Source organism: Pinus tabuliformis, chromosome X, assembly GCF_031772625.1.
Source record: "Pinus tabuliformis cultivar Carrire ecotype Pingquan chromosome X, CPIR1, whole genome shotgun sequence".
NCBI classification, from domain to species: Eukaryota; Viridiplantae; Streptophyta; class Pinopsida; order Pinales; family Pinaceae; genus Pinus; species Pinus tabuliformis.
The window spans coordinates 341533928-341556582 of NC_142308.1; positions in this window are offsets into that span (position 1 = coordinate 341533928).

A 22655-nucleotide genomic window follows, 5' to 3' on the forward strand; every position below is an offset into this window, starting at 1 on the left:
TCTGAGGAGTGCCCTATCTGTGTGCAACACAAGGGCAACCAGGTCTTTAAACTTTCTGCAAGGAGAGATTTACAATTTGATTATTACCCTTGGGAAAGAGAGCCAGTCCCACACCAAATGTGTCATAGTTATACAAAATATACATCATGATACTAAGCTTGGTCCATTTCTCAGATGGCACCAGGTCTAAAATATAAAACAATTTGAAAATGGTGCAAATGCAATCCTTTGTACCTATATGAAGATACAGATAATGTACACAGTGCCCCGGGATACATCAAGGTTCTGCCCTGGGGCCTGATTTATATATATTTTTTTTCCAACTGAGATATACATCCCCACTGAATTGGGATTTTCAAACTGAGCAGGCAGCGAGGAAATTTGTCTACAGATAACTATAGAAAATTCAGAAGATGCCAAAAAAAGTATAGTTTACAGGAAAAGTGTTGGGTATTTTAACCTAGGGAATAATTATTACCTAGTCTAGTGAACTACTGCTGCTACTATTGCTATGACTTGCAGTTTTAGAAAACAACTATAGCCATGATCAAGTTGTAATTCTTTAGTATAGAAATATGTGTATAGAAAACAAAAAAGCATAGAAGAATTATGGAAAATCTCCCTTTCATTGTGGCTCAAAGTATCATTTGTTATAAAAAGTCTTTGAATAGTACAATGAATAACGAAAATATTTTTCACATGATGTGTATACAACTTTCATACATTTGGTGCTGATGGTGATTTTTATGTGGATGAATCATATTTGGTGATATATTATTTGTTTGAATGGACTTTGTGGGACACATATATATAGATACAAATTAGATTCTTCAATTCATAGACCAATTAACACACGTACAGTTATCACATGCTGGGCTGACCTACACTCAGGCACCACGATTTGTAGTGCAAGAAAAAGATATTGTTTTGCACGGTTCTCTTTTGAAACTTTCCGTCGTTGGGTTTGCTGCAGAAACTGAATGCGTTAGTAGTTACAAGTATTGTCATGATATGTATCAACAAGTGAGTGTGTGGTGGAAAAGGCATAGTTGAGTTGAGACTTTAGGCCTCCCTCTGGCTGTCACAAAACACCCCATGACTAATGCACATTGAGCACCTTTGTTACATGGTTAAAACGATTGGTAAATTAACTGTCATCCACTTTTTGCAGTATAAATTGTGGTTTAAATAGCTTAGCATTCATAATCAGCCTCTTGCATGTCGTTAACCAGGATAAAAATGAAAGCCCAACAGATGAAAACGATAAAAATATACATTAAAACCTTAGTAATTTAGCCTGTACCCAAAGTTCCAAGAATACGATGACGAAGCCATAATGAGTTAAAATATTTATAAAACCCTATTTATAAAACCCTAGTAAATACTGTGTAGGAAAAAGCAGAGGGAGAGCCATACACAATAATTTACAACAGGATCCACACAGATGAAATAAGTACACAATTCTCAGAGCACAACAAGAGTTTAAGGAATGAACCAGTGTAATGAATGAAACCCTATCTTGCTCATTATTCAACGGAGGCAGGGGCCCTCTAACCCTAGAGTTGATGCCACTGCCACAAACACCAAGGCAGCCACTGACAATATTTTCACAGACACAGACGCTATCGCGTTTGATTTGGTACCTGTGGTTGTTGAGGGTGTCGGAGTCGAAACTGCTGAACACAAAATCCCCTTTCTCATTAATTCTCAACTTAAATATCTCTCAAGGGAAGGAAATGGTGATTGATGAGACAAACAAAGGAAAGGAGAATTCATGACCTGAAGATGAAGGTGTGGTTGAAGTTGGAGTTTTTCCAGTAGACGAACCACCCGCGAGCTTTACATCGTGAAAAATCGACAACGTGATTTGAAAGATTCGAACGGCGGGCCATAATGGCATGAATGATGATTATGATGTTCATGACGAAGATGAAAACAATGGTGATGTAAATTACATTAATTATGATGATGGAGATGATGAAAATTATAATGATGATGATAATGGTAGTGATTATGATGATCATCGATAATCTTTGAAAACTGAAGTTGTTATTCTCTTGCATATATCATGTGTCCTAACAACCCTTCTCGAGCACTTGTAACATTTTTTTGGTTGATGATATTTCTTACGACACCTATAATTATGAACAATTTACAACAATGTCCATAATCATGATGATGATGATGATGATGACATGGATGGTGATTATAATGATAATGCAATGATGACAATAATTATGACGATGATGGTGGTTATCATGATGATAACGAAGATGATGACACTCCCTCTAAACTAGGGAGGTACTCATAATGAGACAAAAAAGTAGTCTCAATTTGAAATATTCATATAAGAAGGGATCTGGATTGATAAGCATCAATGATGATTTACATCATCATAGCCAACATTGTCAAAATAGCGAGGCCTTGACTAAAAAGTTCTATCACTGCATTAGATCAGAGAACAATGTTGGGAGGCACAAATTTGGACACCACTACCTCTCTAGGCACTTACCCCACCAGGATGTTCACCAGGTATGTCCTCACATGATCATTTCCTAATCCACTGTCATAATATTTAACACCAGGAAATGTTGATCCTCATGACTATTCTTATCTTGGATTAATGTACTTAACTTATGATGGTTAATCCTAGTCAAAGTACAAATTCTCAAAGAATATTGGTCCTAGATGTTTATCCAATCCTCCATTCTCCCTGCTAATGTATTTACTAGGCTTATGAATGTTAGTCCTGGCCATAGTACTTAACACATGGATAATATGGTGTCCACCCTCACTCCCTCTCAATCAGGGAGGAGACATCCACAAGCATAAGCTTTTCTCAAGAATACCATCATTTTCATAGAGAATAACATCATTAATTTGTTTTCATCGCATGATGCCTTTATGATTAAGCATTCATAGGTTTGTGGCAAAATATTTCCCCCTTTTTCATTTGTGATGAAAGAAAATAAAAAATTGAAAGCCAAAATCATTAAAGATACACTATAATGATTTATCTAAGTTTAAACTCTAAAGTCAAAGTGAAAATTCATGTAAATGTTATATCTATGAGTTGTTCCAAACTTATGAAAACCTTATTCTCTAAGTCCTATATATAAGAAAAAGTAAAAGAAACAAAAATAAGGCCCAATGAATGGTAACTCATTCATTCACTCTCTGTTTGGAAAACATATGAATATATACACTCCTAGTCACACTTGATCACATGTTTATGATGGTTAAATCATGAAGTCCTTTTTCCCCTTGCATTTTCACTTCATCATTTAAGCACCTAATTGAGGATCTAGGGAATGTTTGTTGCCTATGGGTTTCATGTCTACTCTTGGTTTACTTATGTCACACTACAGTCAATTTATGTGATAGAGTGAAATAATTAAGTTTGTGGAGTTATTAGAACAATGTATTAAGTTAGTCACCACACACACATGTATTACATATCATTGATCCATATGTGTGGGTTGGAGACTCAGTGCTTGAGAAATTTAATAGAGACTACTTTAGGGCTTTGATGGTATAACTTACAAAATCTCTTGGTAAACATTGTGATTCATCCTTTCTTTTCCTCGAGACACTTGATAATATTGAAGTCACTCCCAATAATCGATGGAGATGGGGAGTATAAATTACTTGTGCTGGAAATAGAATTGAGAAACAGAGGTTTTCCATTTGTGATATTGGAGTCATAGACATTGGATACATGGTAGTAGTCCTTGATGCCAGTTAACTAAAATTGTATTGTCATAATGCGAAAAGAGGTAAACATATTGGTAACCTTGATGTCCTAATCATTCCAACTAATAGCCATTCCACCCAAGTATCTTTAAGCATCAATCACTACTACTTGGCAACTCCTCCCCCATTTGCTAATTATATGAGGTAGAACCTGAATATTTTTGTTTCTTATATCAACATTATTGATGGGTGCTTTGCGTACCGATTTTCTTTTAGGAGTCTTTGTTTTCCTTTACTATTGGGGCCCCTCATGTTCCATGAGACTATTTTCACTGAAAATTTGCATAAAAAAGTACAATGTGACTAAAAAAAAAGTTTCAAGATTTAAGTGTTTGGACAATGCCACTTCATGACTTCTATTTTTCCTTAACCTGGGACCGAATGGTGAACTTGATGGCCTTAAGGGAAATTGACCAATGAAAATCTCAAAAAGAGGTGACTTTTGAATTTATCACATACAAGTTAATATTCTAAAAAAAATATCCATAACAATTTCATCAATCAATGAAACATTAAAAAAAAGGTCCAAAAAAATTTCATCAAGCAATGAATCATTACATTATAAAATACAATCTATAAACCTTTTGAGAAATATCTGCTAAACCATGCTCAAAACCAACATATTGAATATTAGTATTTAACAATAATAAGGAGAATAACACATTTTCATAGATTAAATAACATGTTATCAAGCCTAAGAAATGTTACTAACAAAAAACTAAAAAACATGAAACTAATGAGAGTGACCACTCAAGGCCACCATAAGACAATTAATCTATTAAGATCAAGATTAATGGGGACAAAGATCTACAAAGGAAAAAGACGAATCTATTTTAGCTTTATTGTTTTATTAGGTGCAAGTTGAACATCTCAAGGTATAATAAAGAGTTGAGTTAATTTTATTACATTAAGAAAAACCAAGCACATTATATAACTTAGCAAGGAAGACATGTATAATACCCATCTCAGCGACATAACACATGGAATTAAGTTACTTTTTTATATATAATTTAAACTTCTATCACAAAATCACAAATTTAGCACAAATGGAATGTTTAAAATCCATTTTTATAAAAAACAAAATATATTTTTTGTTATAAAAAAGAAATACCAAAAAAAAATATTTTTTTTAGAAAATAAAAAAATACTAAACCTAAATATATATTAAAAAAAAACTAAAACAAAAGCATTCTTTATTTTATTTTATTTATTTTTTATTTTATTTTATCTTTTTTTAATTTAAAATAATTTTTAGAATTTTTTTAAACATTTCCCTCCATTCTAAGAAGAAAAAATAATAATAGAAATAAGGACATACCAAAAATCTTCCTTTCCTTGGTAAGTGTTTCACACCATTCATTCCACTCACTCGAGTTATTTCATAAAACAAAGATACGTATTATTTCACACCTTTTTGGTAAAGCCTATTGAGCTTTCCTTGTGATATATCTATTCCTTGATGGAGTCCTTGATATATTGATCAAGTTTTTATTCCTTGGATATTAATTAGAGAAAATAAAACATGAGTACTCTTAATTCCAAATTCAATGCCTCTGATGGTGGACACGAGGCAAGGGAGGGGTTGCTATCGTGGTCATAACTCCAAGTTCATTGTATCTGATGGTGGATGAGGTTGAGGTTTCGGTTATGGTCGTGGAGTTATCTCTTTTACATTATATTTAGGGAGTTCAAAGCAATTTGAATGGAATCATTGTTGTCACTAAGCATAATGGATTAAGTGTGATAATGGATAAAATGAAGTAGTTATTTGTGAGAATTTGTTCTTGAACAAACATTAGGATCCATTTTATCATAGAGAAAAGTACATGCATTAAAAACAAAATATTTCATGTGACATTCATATTGTATGCAACTTAGTTTTCATTAAAAACAATTTATTTTTCATGTGACATTCTTTTTTTGTTAAAATTTCTTCTATTTCTAATCTGAATTACAATTGTAATTTGAAATAAAGCTTCCAATAACTCTTAATTTACCAATCATGCATGGACATCATAAGAAACATTCACAATATAATATGAAGAACAAATGGGTACCTACTTCATATGCATTAAAAAATGCTTCTACTACTTAATGTGAATTACAAGTGTAATCTTAGTTGGATCTCCAATATATCTTAAACCATATTTTCATTTTATTTTTTAGTACTATTAAATGTTATTATGTCCTACCTCATTTTAAGGTTAGGATTATAATAAAAATATGCATTGTGCTATAGAATTAGTATTAACATGTAATATTTTTTTTTTTTCTAGAACGCTACAAGTAATGACCAAGAAGATGAAGATACATACTATGTTTAGATTACATCATATATCAAAGATGATGATGATGAGGATGGCAATGGCGTTGGTCATGATTACGTGGATGATATTATCAAAATGGCCAGGATGATGATCATGGAAATGATCATGAGGATGATCTTGACTATGATTTTCGTGGTGCTAGCTAGCCATGCATTATTTTTTATATTTAGTTGGGATGTCTTAATATGGTAATCATACATTTTAATTTTAGTTGATTTGAATAATGATGATGATACTATCGGTACTATCTTGTTACCTTATGAATATGTTGAAAATTGTTTACATTTTTTTATTATGAAGAATTATTGTGTATGATGAGATTCCTATTTTTTTATGGATGTTGTGAATTTACCTTAGAATAATGATATCTATGAAACATTTTTATTTGGTAATCATACATTGACTTTTAGTTTATTTGATTAAATATGATGATGATATTATCATTTTTATCTTGTTATTTTATGTATATATTGAAAATTATCAACATTATTTTGATGGAGAATTATTATGTATGATGATATTACTATCTTTTGATGGATGTTGTGAATTTACCTTAGAATAATGGTGTTCACGAAAGATTTTGATCTGATAATCACACATTTGAATCTTAGTTGATTTGATTAAAGATGATGAGTATGTTATTAGTATTATCTTGTTACTTTATATATGTGTTGAAAATTATGAATTATTTTTGATTCATTATGTATGATGACATTACTATTTTTGGATGTAATGTTGTGAATTTACCTTGGAATAATGATACATATGATAAGTGTTGGTTTAGTAGCCATATATGTATATTGAAAATTGTCAATGATTTTTTGATGGAGAATTGTTATATATGAGGATACTACTATCATTTTGATGAATGTTGTCAATTACACATAAATTTGTTTACAAATATTAAATTATCAATTTGAATTGTGATATCTTCTTAAATGTGTTATACATGAAAATACTTCTTCATCATCTTGGAGGAGAATACTATGTTGTTGGTTGAAATACCCCTTTCTCCTAGACCATATAAGACTATAATACAAGTTATGTACCATGAGGACCACATTATCCTAGTCTATAACAAGTTTTCCCCTTCATCTAACTTTTGTTACCAAAATTCTCACTCGAGGAAAAAAGATCGTGTAAACTAGAATTTGACACTCTTGTTCACTTTTAGAAACACATATCATGGAATGTGATCTCTTTATACTCATCTTTAAATTTTTCCTAAAAAATAAAAACATACAAAAGCGGGAAAGAGATATAAAGCATGGGGAATCTTTTTCCTAAGCACAAAAGCATCTAAAAAGTGGAAAATGCCATTTTTATATGAGAAAACATTATTCACTAAAAATATTTTTCCCAAATTGAACTAATGAGGAATTTGGGAAATTTTCATAGCCTTCACTTTCCTATATATTGGAAGCTTGGCCATTGAGAAAAGGCTGGGAATTCTTATATTGTCACGCTGCTGAGATCTATCTTGAGAGGGAGAGTTTTGGAGCTAGGAGTTAGGGGAGGTGCTACTGCAACTAATCTGATGGTTGTAAATTTCTTCCAACTCCTTTATTAATATAGTTCGATTGTTCTTCCCTCCATATGTTATTATTCATTTTTTACTTATTCTATTTAACTAATGAATGTATGGGATTTTGGTTTATATTTATTTATTCAGTAATATTTATAGGTTTCTGATAGTTTCGATTATCAAGATATTATGCTATGAAGGTTGCTTTGTTCTCTCTCTTATGCGTAGGACCAAGATTTGGAGCTAGCTAGGAGTGCTTCCCAGCTACACTAAAAACTCCAACAAGACTTGCATGCGAGGAATTACAAGAATTCCTTCTCTTTTTCTTAATCTATACTCTACATCTTGATCTACTAAGAATCTTGAGCCTTAGAACAAAATTTCTCTTAATTGGTCAGTCCTAGGCTTACGGGATAAACTGAGAGGGTTTTATGTTCATCTAACCATGCATTAAATCCTACAGCAAAATGATATTTAGAAATTGTATATATTTCACTATGTAATTGAAATTAATAAAATGAACCCATAAAGGGGGCCATAAATGGAAATAAAAGTAAAACTATAAACAAGAAGCCAAAAGTGGATGTAACCATGGATACCAAATTGGGAGTAGAATTGGATGTTAAACTAGCCATTAAAATAAGATGCAAACAATGACACAAAAAGGGTTTTAAAGTAGAATTAAAAAATGGTGCAACACTAGAAATAAATAAGGGAGCAAAATAGGGCATACAAAAGGATACCAAATTGGGTGCAAACAAGGATGCAAAAATGGACACCAAAATGAGGATGCAAAGAATGGTGTAAAATTAGAATGCAAAATTGGGTGAAAAAAGGATGTAAGAAAAGACACAAAACAAGATGTAAAATGGGACTAAAAAAGTGTGAAACCAAGGATGCCAAAAATGATAAATAACTAGATGAAAATTCAAACTAAAATCTAGGTGCAAAATGAGATGCAAATGTGGACAGAAAACATGGCAAAAAAAGGATGCAAATTTGGATGCCAAAAAGGATGCAAAATTAGACACCAAAAAGGATGCAAAATTGGACATAAAAAATGGTGCAAAATTGGACACAAAAGTAGAAGAAATGGTGCAAAAATGAGCATAAAATGGCTCAAATTTGGAGGCAAATGAGAATAAAAATGGCTCAAATGGCTCAAAATGAGGTGCAATAAATGATTCAAAACTTGGTGCAAAATCAAATGCAAAAGTAGATGAAAAAAATGGGTCAAAATTGAACGTAATATTTGACACAAAATGGGATGAAAAGGTGGATGCAACACATGGTTCAACATAGGATGCAAAATTAGATGCTCAAAAGGCTGCAAAATTGGATGCAAGAAATGGTGTTAAAAATGACGCTAAATTGGATGCAACAAATGATGCAAAATTAGATGTAAAATATGGTGCAAAATAGGATGAAAAAAAGGGAGACAAACTGAAAGTGGATGCAAAAAATGGTGCAAAAATGGATGCAAAATTTGGCATTAAATCAAATTCAACATATGGTGAAAAATTGGATGCAAAAAATGGTGTAAAAAAATATAGAAAAATTGGCGCAAAAATAGATGTAAAAATAAGTACAAAATTAGAAGCAAAAAATGGCATAAGACTAGATGCAAAAACTTGTATAAACAGGATGCAAAAAAAGGCACTAAATCAAATGGAAAAGATGGTGTAAAAATCGATGTAAGTTACGACACAAAACTAGAAGCAAAGAATGGCACAAAATAAGAAGCAAAAAATGATGCAAAAATAAATGCAAAAAATGGCACAAAACTAGAAGCAAAACCTGTTGTAAAACCAAATGCAAATCTTAGTGCAAAATATGATGCAAAATGTGGCGTAAAAAAGATGCAAAATTTGGCTTAAAAAAAGATGCAAAAGTTGGTGCAAAAAGGGATGCTTTAAAAATTGTACAATAGAGCCAGATTTAGCACCATGATTCTCATCCCAATTGAGAAAAAAATGCACTAAAATTTGGTGCTAAATCTGGCGCAAATTGTATGTTTTGTTGTAGTGATAGTAGAGTGACTGATGGACTGAGTGGAAGGAAACAACATGAGTGGTGGGATGGTGACTTCCCTTGTTAGAGAATAATATGCATGGTTGACCTCGCAGCGACTGACTTAATTCCAAAGGGGATGGTCATTTACTCAAACAGGGGCTTTTCAAAGATGGAGTAATATAGTTGGAGGCCAAATAGGAACATGATGGGATGGATGAGACATAAATATGTATGGAACTTTTTAACTAGACTCAAGGGGATTTGAAACAGACTCCATAGATTCAAGGGTGACTCATCTCAGTTGATCTTAACAAGGTTGACTTAATGATGCTGCCACATGGTGGAGGCCCAGAGGGACCCTGTTGTGGTGAAACACAACCCCCCCATTTTTCACTTAAAAATGAAAAATGAGGACCCTTTTAAACGATCAACTTGATAGTACTACTATAGAAATTGAAAATGAGGAAAGATCTAAATGGGTTCAATTTGTTCTTATTGATCTATATTAATTCATTTTGACCTCATTCGGATTAGTCATTGTGAAATGTACTTATTTGAAGGCTTTTTATTTTTTGTATTTGTTTAATTTTAGGGATCCTTCATTTTCCAACTCCCTTCCTTATTGGCATTTTGAAAGAATTCTTGACTTCTTGAAACTTTATCACTTGCCTCATGGTTTTGATCGTATGTTTTGGCACCCCCTTGCTTTCTTTCGCATGCATGGAAAGATTTTCACATTGATCAATTAAACACAAAGAAGAACATTTGATTGTCACATCACCTCGCATTTGGCATTTGATCGCACTAGTTGGCATTTCTTCCACATGACTTAGCGCATCATTTCACATTCCACATCGATTGTTTATCTCCTTCACTTGGTTTGACATATCCATAAATAAAGGAGTAAATAATTAATCTATCATCTTTTCCATTTTTTGTACATAAATAAATATAATTTCATAACTTTAATAATTTGTAAAAAAAAAAAAAAATTAGATTAATTATATTTTTCTTTATTTTAAACATTCCACATTAACAATTAAAACAAAAACAAAATAAAATAACATTGTGAAAACCATTATAGTGTAAGACTAAACATTTAACATTGTAATATTAAAAAACTTTTGTATTATTATTTAAAGATCCCAAATATAAATTCAATTCAAACGTCTCATGACCGAGCACATTCCAAAGGAAAACAAAAAACGTTTTTGTTTACATAATTAATGCTTGATTTAAGCTTTGACTTTCACATCAACAAACCTCACTACATAGTTGAGCGCCGAATTTGCAAAATGCCGTGCCAGATCAATATTCACACACTTATGGTTTTGGTTACCCTCTATCGCGGGAAAATATATGCCAGCTTCAATTCTCATTTAATTTCATAATCCCTGCAAAATCGACCATCAACGTAATGATAGCAAGCTTATCACAATTATGTTAAACGCAATTTTTGTTTGATTTTCCGCTCATTTGCAGGTACAAGGATCCCGGTCAACACGCTAAGATAATCAATATTTAGACCTTTACTCTTTGAAGGAAGGTTAAATCTAATGCATCCGCGTGACAGATTTAGAAATATTTGATTATTTCACCATGTGGCTTGGCCATTAATGCAAATATCCCAGCACTCTTGGCAATGTAACTAATAAATCCAACACAATCAAGGCCAGAAATTCGCCTCAAAACAAGAAACTTCTCCTGCGAATCAATACAATCAAATCAGTGTTAGCCGATACTCAATAATGGAATTGAAATTAAAATTAACGCATGGATAATGAAATAAAATCTCAATCCCATTTATCTTTCCTCATATTTGCGTTGAATTCATCAAAATCAACGCTGCCCAATAACTGAAAATTTTAGATCAGAAGTACCGCTTTCCAAAAAAAGAAAAGAAAAGAAAACATGCATTTTTATTTTATTCTGATTTCAATACATTTCATAACAGTTTGTTCTGATTGCAGGTAATTGTGGAACATTTTGTGATTAGTCAAAAGCGATCATGAAGGAATTAATTCAATCGTAACTACCAAGATTTGTCGTATCCAAAATTGGAAAAGATTTCAAGCTTACCACTCGGCAATTGGCTAAAACATTGAAACATTCCAAGTTTCAATACTGGAATGAGGCATAGGTAATTTCAAAACAAGTTTTTATTATGGGAAGCCCAAGAAGTTTTTAGAAGAATTTTCGCCAGACCCCAAATATGTAACAATTGCGCAAAGAATTTGGAGGAGATATCGCTCTACCTCTAAGAAGGTGAATGCTGGAAGAATTCGTAACAGGGGAGAAGAACCTCGAAGTACATCAGAATCTATTTAAACAGAACATTAATCCAGCATAAAGGGGGAGGGACGCAGGCACGCTACAGAGATTTTCAATCTGGGCTATTGCACTATTGTATGGCGCGGAGGGGCGATTCAGATCTACGCACAAGGGAAGCTGCGTTCCAGCCAAGGGGATTCTTTGCTGTCATTCAATCTACACTTATGCACTTCTGTTTTGCGTAGAGGAGGTGATTGTAAGGATTCGAAGAGAGTTTTGTTGGCTATGACTAATTGCTTTGTACTATTGCAGGCAGTAAGATCATAGTTCTGAAATTCTCAAAGACTGCGTATTTTGTATGAAGTTTTGGCATTGTTTTAAATAAATTCTCATTCTTGTGTACTATTACCGGAATGCTAAATTTTTATATTTATGTCAAAACTTTATAATTGATTTCAATTTTTATTCTAAATGATATTTCTTGTTGATATCTAACACTATTGTTGGTTCAATTTTGATATGTTGTTGAAGCTTTATTGAGAGCTATCTCCAGAAGGCAGAATGAGGTGGGATCTATAATGAATTCATTGAAGTATATGTGAGATAAATGATAACTATTTATCATTTAATTGCAAATGTATTTTGCTTTTTATTCCATTAATTAATATGAACTATTTCTTTTGATTAATGGAAATCACATGGTGAATTCGCTCATAAACCAGTCTTTCCCCCCTATTTTTATTTCATTTGCTCTCGGATTAAGAGAGGGCTATCCCATCTTAGTCCGAGATAGGATTTCTGTTTTAGGATTAATTTTATATTTGTAAATGAAATCTACATAAATTCCTTTTCAGTTAAAGGCAAACAATTTTGGTTCTCACAAATTCAAATTTTTATATTAGTCAACTTTTTGATTGATTTTAATCTTTATCCAAAACATTAAGAAATCAATCATAAATACTAATGTAATATAGTGTATATTAATTCATTTATTAATAACAAATAACATTAGAATTCATTTTTCGTTTTCTTTTTAGATATAGCCTTAACATACTAATTACTCAGTGATTTGTAACATTTACTTTCAATAAGTAATATTAACTTCAGGTAATTAGAATAGTTTTAACTTTAATATGGAAGTATAAGTTAACTAAAATTTTATTAATTATTTTTCTTAGAATAATAATAACATTATTAAATTCATTTTATAGTTTATCCTAGATATATTATAATCTCATAATAAACTAGATTAAATATTTATGATTAGTATTATAACTATATTAGTGATATTTAGGAATATATTATAGTATAAGGTATAGTTATTTACATAGTATAGTTAGTTAATTAGCATAATAACATAGGATATATTGGTTTAGTTTTGAGATATGAGATAAATAGGAGTATTTTAATACTTAACATAAAGACATTAACAATAGTGTAATATTATCATAGCGTCATTTAGGATTAACAATTAATATTAACATAATACTATAAAGTCAGTTAGGTTAGAATAGTTACGCTAATTGTAAGTCATAACTTAGTCGTGGCTTAGCTGAGCCCCAAATCAGCTTAAGGATCACTTTCTTGCCTAATCAGCAAGAGAGCTGATCTGATGTCTCTTCTCCATTGATGAATGAAAGTCATATTTTAAGTCATCGGAGATTGAGAGAAGGTAACTGGACCTAGTTAAACCAGTCGGAGCCACTATTCCAAACGGAAAAGGAGCTGTACTAAGGTCCGGACCGGGTGGTTATCCCCGATGTTGTTGCAACGATTTTCGAGGCATCAACATTTTTGGCGCTAGAAGGAGGGCCTGAGCTAGTTAATCTGCATGAAATCTTGTTTTAACATTTTAAACTAGCCATGGCTCCTATTTGTATTCCTACATTGGGTCATGCTTTTAGTTCGCGCAAGCCTACTAGAGGTATACCCAAGAGACAACTTGAATCAATATATGAACTGCAATATGATGGTGAGAATTTCCTTTCTGCTTTAGATCATGTTGATCAATTTATACATAAATGCAAATGTTTTAACATCACTAAAGACAATGAAATTTGCAGGTTATTCACTCTCACACTTCAAGGAAGGATTCGAGAATGGTACAAGATCCTACCAGCTAAGTGTATTCACTCTTGGAATCACTTTATGCAGGTATTCTTTTTGGCTCATCACAATTACAGCTATGAGAAGTTGTGCTTAGAATTTGATGAATTTACAATCTTTGATAATGAAACTGTTAGCGAACTTTCTAATAGATTTATGTTATTATGCTACAGATTTCATTGTGACGATTTACCTCCTAAGAAAATTTTGATTGAGAAATTTACTTCTGTTGTTCAAAAACATAATATAAAAACTTATATGGAACACAAAGAGGAATCTCCAACATTACATCTTGTTTCTATTATTGATCCTATTGAAACCTTAAATGAAAATTCTAATCTGTCTCAACCATCAACATCAGGAGAGAATCTTACATCTGAAGACATTTTTATGGTACCTCCTAATGTTTATGATAATGAGTCAAATTCAATAGAATCAAATTCTATACAACAACAAGATTTAATGAACAATCATAACAATAATTCTTCTTTTCAAAATGGGCTAAAATCTATTGTGACAACAGATGACACATCATTAATCCAAGGAAACAAAAATGATCATCTTGAAGAAAATTCACCTAACTTACATTTTGATTATCACTATTTGCAGCCTAATCATTGTATGTGTCAACCTGTTGGAATATTTGCTAGTTCAAAACTTAAGAATGAATTACATCATAAAATGCAAGGGGTATTTTTAAATGATCAATCACTTATCGATATGAATGTGGAAACCTTTATCCATCCTTTCTACAATATTCAAGATACTTACAAATCATTTGAAAAGGATGTGATTTTTAATAATCACGATATTTATGAGTTTAGATCATTTGATTCATTTTTTAAGCTCAAAATTGCTCCATTCCATTATGATCTAGATCATCAAACTCTATTACAATTTTTCAATATTAATCATGAGTTGGTTAGTTGTCTTAATTCTGATATAATAGATTCCTCTAAGGATTTTCCTTCTTTTTCTCTTTATGATGACGATCAACTTCTCACAAGGGAAAATGACAATTTCTGTAAAATCTTAGAAACAATTGATGTTAATACTTCCCATATTGCACAATTTTCAAAAACGGAACCTTGGTGGATCCTTAAAGGTAATATCTCTAACCCTTTAAATTGTACATATTTTGATAAATTTTATTTTCAGTTAGAAAATCATTTTAGCATAAAATTTTCTAATTATAAATTTTTTCTATTTTCATTCTTAGGAATTAATATGTATAAAGATTTTAGGATTTTTGTATATAATTTAATAATTAAAATTTATATTTTTCTAACACATGTAATGTATATTTTTGCAGGTAATAAAGTTAGTGCTTGGTTACATTGGAAATATGACTATACCTAGTCATTTTCCTTCAAAAGGTTTAGAGTAGGAATAAATTTAGCTTTGTTTCATATTTTTGTTGTTTTCCAAAATAATGCAATTATGATGAATAAGGATAAGACCTTATCAAACATTTAGTTAGCATCTTTCTCATTTTTGAGGTTTTCATTGGTAAAACAAATTTTTACATTTGAGAAATGATAAAACCCACATTCTAAGATGTTAACTCAAATATAGGGTCCATTTCCACTTTCTACTCATATAATTGCAATAGGATTTAAATTTACATTTTAGATAATGATTAATAAAAGGAATTCACAAGATAAAATTTCAAATGATGACATACAATATTTTATCATCTCATTTTATTTATATGTCAATTCATTTTTATATCATGTGAAGAATTCTTGTAGCATCGCTTAGTTTTTAGATTCAATAATTCATGATTTTCAACATATCCAAACTTCAAGATAAATGTAACTAATCTTGCCTATTTTTATATACTCTTCATACGAAGACGTCAAGATTCACAAGGTAATTTGGTATGCATTTTTCTCAGGTCTGTGTACAAGTTGATCTTCATCTCTCAATTTATTCCTTTCTTTTATTTTCTCTTTTGGTTATATTTTCTTATCCTTGTCTTCTTGCTTTTGCAGGATTTTATGAGTGCAATTTGAAGATTTGGTTTTGCTGGCGAAAGCAAATCAGAAAAGAAAATCACCATGATCCATATAGGGAGTTCCTTTTACTCTTTCAAATTTTGCTTCTTACTTCTTTTACAATCATTTTTGAAACTAATTGTTAGTCTTACTCTTAAAACATGATCGTTAAAAGACTTGCAAAATAAGTTTTAAGCAAAATTGACAAAAGATTGAAAATTCCTATTGAAGCATTCGAATAAAAGTTTAAAACTGCATCAATGCTTTTAAAATAGGAGCAACACTTAACAAACATCTTACAAGATAAAATGTTTAATTTTAAAACATATTCATCATTTTATACTTTTTATCTTGTAAAGATTTTCTCATGATCTATTCTCTTGATGATCTTCTTTCTGGTTTGCTATATTTCATTTAATTTGATTTGATTTTAATAATTTCAGGAACAGGACAACTCTTTAAAAAAAAAAAAAATGAATAAAAAGACTACTGAGTGTTCATGCAAAGGGAACGACCATTCATATTAGTGACTTAGAGAGGCTTGAGACATGAGCTATAGCCGTAGCAGTGTTGTGAATATTGGGTAGTCATGCCTTCCATCAAATCATTGGGGGTTAGATGATGTTGGTGGAGAGTGTGTTGGCGAGGACCTACTATGGGTGGGCCTAGATGATGTTGTCATCATTGAAATGGAATTTGACACTATGCAGGTGAAGGACCAATGATATTTGTTCTTTTGGGACAATGTTATGGTCACTATTCTTTGAGAAGATCCTGACCATATGCCCTCATGTATAGATTCATGATGTGGGCCCCAGGAGCCCAGGATGCACCACTCGGGGAAGCTACTGTGACGAGGTGGAGGAGGTGGAGTCAGACAGGTTTTCTGACCTAAGTTTTTTGCACATTGGGACTAGATGCCACTGTACATAAACGATTATCTATATAGTGGAATGAACTATCAGGGAGATCTTGACTTACCACTTATGCTAGGATGATCATGGGGTCTAGAAGGTAAGTGAAAGTTGTTATATATTTGATGCATTTATATTTTAAGAAATATGTGTATGTGGTACTGATTTCTAAACTTTGTGGTATGCAAATATAATACCCGTGAGGCCAGTAGGATACATGGGACGAGCCGCAGTGCCTGGGGCTACAGATGAGGGTGTTTCTACATCACAACAAATATTAGGTGGTGATGCTCTATTGGAGGATCTCTGATGTAGGTTCTACGTGCCACTGACTAGGGTGACAGAGCATGGGTGGCATGATTAGAATATCGGTATACAGATGAGTGCATTAGTCTTCCCTCAGAGTGGCGAGGTATCATGAGGCACATTACTAATGTTGGTCAGGCAGTTCGAGACCTACGGGCTGGTGGGATGGAGCCATTGGCTCGGGAGCCTCTAGATGATAGTGATTAGGCATAGGGACATGTGGGTCCACAGTTTATTTTTTTTATAACATGTGAGTGAGCATGTCGAATGTATTTAGAGTAGTGGAATCCAAACACTATATGTTGGATATTATGATACATAATATGGTTATTCATCTTTTTGTGATGATTGTGGTTTGCCATTTATTGATGCTATGGATGTCTTCTTGTAAATGCATGTGAAAAATGCCAACCTATAATATTATTTGCAATGATATCTACATAGTGATTTTGGTCTCTACGAACATTTTTTAGGCCCCTATACTACTAGTGTAACCCCTTATTGTTATTAGTATAACCCCTTTATTATATTGATGTACCCATGTAGTGCCCATATTGTCACTATTGTGCCCCATAGAAGCCCACTATTGTTATTATTGTGCCCTTACATTATTATTGTTATGTCGGCTCTGATTATATTATGACCGCTTAGACTCCTATATATAGAAAGGAGGTCTTTTCATTTGTATCATCCAAGAATTGTTCATTTATGTAATGTAAAGGAGGTTTCCCCCTCGAAGAGGCTGAATTCTCAGGCATTGATCTCTCTTTTCTATCTTTTTGTGAGCTGGTTTCATAACATTTGGTATTAGAGCTTTGGATTCTAGGGTTTCGCTGCTCCAAACAAGTCATCGTGGAATTTTCGCTATAACTTTTTTTTTTTCTGCGATGTTTCAGAAGCTAAAAAAAAACCCATTTGAGAATACATCACGTTGAATCTCGAGTCTAAATTTTAGAGCTTTTCGTGCTATATTTACGGAGATATGGTCTGAGGAAGTTGGTCTTTTGCAGACTCCTCAATTACATTCCAAACAGGTGACCTGGGGAAAATCATCATAACTTTCTCTCTGAGCATCAGCTTGAAATTTTGTAAGAAGGTATAGAAAGAGGACGTGCTGTAGTTTCTTGTATATATTTTTCAGAGCCAAAGGTAAAAACAGTGACCCGTGGCACTTCATACAAGTTCACTCTTCTGGAAAGGTCTATAATCAGGTCATCTTGGGAGATTGTGCATAAATCGTTCTTGGAGAATCCAAATTGGATCAAACTAGTGGCATTGGAAAGAGGATACAGAGGGCTACTACAGGACACAATTTCAGAAGCTAGAGATTTGAAAGTACATAGTTACAGTCGTTTCAAGATCGAGCTCCTAAAATCAAGAAAAATCAAGATGAGGAAGTTTGATGGCAAGGATCCGGTAAATTGGATAATTCAGATGGAGCAATATTTTGATCTACATGGTGTACCACTGTTACAAAAGGTATGTATTGCATCTTCATATTTAGAGCCAGATCAATTTTTATGGTATGAAGGGCTTTGTTCTAGTAAACAACTTGTTACGTGGTCAATTTTCACGGAGGAAATGATAACACGTTATCAGGATATAAAGAGCAACACCTTCTTTAGAGCAACACCACAACAATTTGAAAGAGTAAAAGTGCTTTGTGACATAGTGGAAAGCAAAATTATGGAAACCAGGAAGCATACCCCTCACAACTATAAAGATGGAAGTGTTGTTTCTCCTAGCCTTCCACAACCTACAAGGGTTACACCACAACAATTGGAAGAAAAAAGAGAAAAAGGGCTTTGTTACAATTGTGATAGCAAATGCACTAAAGGTCATAAGTGTGCTGAGAAGAAATTATTTTACATAGAATATGAAGAGGAGGAAGAACATGATCAAGAAACATCAAAAGAAGAGGATATATGCCAGGACCTCACCCCGGAGAAAGAAGAAATGAATCAGACCATATCTTGTAAAGCATTGGCAAGCATTACCACTCCTCAAACTCTCAAGATAGAAGGAAATATCAAGAAGAAAAGCGTGCAAGAAGTGAAAGATCACATCGAGAAAGAAGAAATGAATTCAACCATATCTTGTAATTCATTGGTTGAAATTACGACTCCTCAAACTATCAAGATAGAAGGACATATCAAGAAGAAAAATGTTCAAGAAGTGAAAGATCACATCGAGCATCAAGAAATGAATCCGACCATATCTTGTATAGGATTGGAAGAAATTACCACTCCTCAAACTCTAGAGATAGAAGGACATATCAAGAAGAAAAAGGTTCAAGCAGTGAAAGATCACATCGAGCATCAACAACAAGTTCTCCAACTTTTAAAGGATAACACCACTTTGGTGCAAAATCAAACGAAACAACAGGTAGATCAACATCGTAGTGAAAAATGTTCTGATGTAGGTGATTGGGTATTTTTACTGCTACATCTCAAGAAAGCTATTTATGAGAGGAAAATGTTGGCAATACTACATGCACTTAAAATATGGCGACCTTACCGAATGGGAAGACTCTTCAAGGATGAGGATGTGGAAGCATTGTTTTGTGTTATTTCTATTATCCAACTAGATTGGATAAACAAAGCAAGGGATGAATGGAAGAAGGACGAAGAAGTATGGCCACTAAATTAAAAGTTGCAAAAGATCCCAATTCAAACAATATTGCCAGAAATTTAAGAGGAAGGAAAAATCATATTGGAACGTAGAGTAGTCACAGAAAAAAGAACCTGACAGCTACGAAATCAATTTCAGAGTATCTCATCAAGTGGAAGAACTTACCCGCTGAAGATTCCACATGGGAGGACAAGAATTTTATACAGAAGCATCAAGAACTACTTAAGCGTTGAGGACAACGCTTTTTGAAGGAGAGGGGCATGTTAGGCCCCTATACTACTAGTGTAACCCCTTATTGTTATTAGTATAACCCCCTTATTATATTGATGTAACCATGTAGTGCCCATATTGTCACTATTGTGCCCCATAGAAGCCTACTATTGTTATTATTGTGCCCTTACATTATTATTGTTATGTCGGCTCTGATTATATTATGACCCCTTAGACTCATATATATAGAAAGGAGGTCTTTTCATTTGTATCATCCAAGAATTGTTCATTTATGTAATGTAAAGGAGGTTGCCCCCTCGAAGAGGCTGAATTCTAAGGCGTTGATCTCTCTTTTCTATCTTTTTGTGAGCTGGTTTCATAACAACATTACTAAATGTAATGGACCCAAATTCATGTGCCAAACTATTAACTCATTAATATTTTCTAAATAGGAAAGGATTACGCACATGATAAATGTCATTCAATTGCATGACAAGTAAAAATGAATCAATACAAACATGAAGGTGAAGGATGATATAATAAATGGAATTAGCTAACAAACCTATCACAACATCATATTCGGCCTAGTTATTAATGCAGATGCCATTGGAGTGGACTAATGAATGCAAGGGGGTGAAAATGGCCCAAGCTAATGAGGCAAGATTCCTTGAGAATCGAGTCAGACCATCGGCATAACTGATATGAGGTGTAGATGATGGATCCCTCTGAAAGACGCAAGAAGATAATGAATAATATGGTGGGGGATGCAAGCTATCTAAATGGAAGAAAAGGAAAAAGATACATGCATTTCAATGGGAAATTCTATGGGTAAAATTTCTTGAGGTAGAGTGTATTGCGAGGGTTAGGAAGAATTTCTCCTTTTGGACCCTCTAAATGTATGCCCTTTTGCCCAAACACTTACATATGATGTAAGGTCCTAGCCATAATGGTTCAAACTTCCCATTTACCAAGACATCATGAGCTTGGTCATATATGAGGAAAGGTCACCTTCGTGGAAGTTGCAAGGGTGGAATTTTTAGTCATACTAAGCTTTGGTGCGCTTTATGGCCACTTCAATGGTTTGCAATGCAACACAATGGTCTTCATTAATGAGCTCAAGCATGATAAGTTGTTTTTCTAGAGGTTGGGTGTTTAGAAATATTTCAATGGCAAGGTGGAGGGAGGGGATTTCATGTTAGATTGGTAAGATGAGGTGAAAAGCACTGAATCTAGTGGCAGTTTTGATAGAAGTTCTATATGCCCACAAAGCATGGAAATGCATAAGATGTTAGTTGGTCTTGTGTTTGTACACCGTCCACTAAAACATATTTTTGAGGATTTTGTTGATAACTTCAACTTGCCATTTCCTTGGGATATTGGTGTTTGAAGCCCAACAAAGAGGATATCTCACACCATATATCATCTTCAAAGTTTTGGCCATGGTCGAAGACCAATTGTTTTAGAACCCCAAATTGAGCGATAACATGGTTAAAAGAAAACAAGGCTTGGAGTAGTCGCGTGTTATTGAAAGTTAGCATGGATTTAACCCATTTGGTGAAATAGCCGATGACCACGATAATATACTTACGATTATTAGCATATGGGGGTTGACACTCCATAAATTCAATAGCCCATTTTATAGAAAGGACTACTGCGATGACAAGGTGGAGGGGAGTAGGTGGAGCTCATGCCTTAGGGGTTTATAAATGGAAATTGGGATAATGCTTGACAACCTCAATGCAATCGCTAAAGAAAGAAGGGAAAAAATGACTGGCGTGCATGATTTTCTGGGAAGTTTCCATTTCAAAGAGGTGACCACCACAAGTGCCACCATGGTAGGCATTGAGCACTTGCTCAACTTCAACATGGGTGAGACAATGATGGAGGACAATGTTGATGCTATGACGATAAATATCGTCACCGATGATGAGGTAGCAAGGGGCTTGGTGTTGAATACAACATCTATCATCCCGTGTGAGATGGGGGGAAATTTCTGGGTTTGCAAGTAGGTAAGGATGTCGCCATACCAAGGATCATCCGAGGTAATGTCGAACAAGTGTTCATTTGGAAGATCATCATTTACCGGTGGATCAGGTGCACCAGTGGGAAATTTAGAAATGAATTTAGCAAGGCCTAAACCTTTCTTACTCTTGGATGTGATAAACTCAAGATTGAATTCTTAAAGAATAACGATCCAATAGGTGTACTTCCTATTAAGGATCTGCCGACTCACCAAGAAGGCCATGGGGTTGGAACTGGTCACAACTTTGGTGGTATGCGTTAGGATATAATGACAAAGCTTTTGAACAAAGAACACAACAACCAACACCAATTTTTCTTCATGTGAATAGGACATTGGGGTCCATTAAAGTTCTTACTCAAATAATAGATGACATTCTCATTTTGGGCACAATCTTCTTGGATTAAGACCCAAGCGATCGAATAAGTGGACACAAAGATATACAAGATGAAATCCTTCTCAAAGTCAAGTGGATTGATCAAGGGAGAAGAAGTGAGAGCACATTTGAGGGCATCAAAATACTGTTGAGCTTGGCCATCCAAAACAAATGGAATGTTAGATCGAAGAAATCTAAGAAAACTG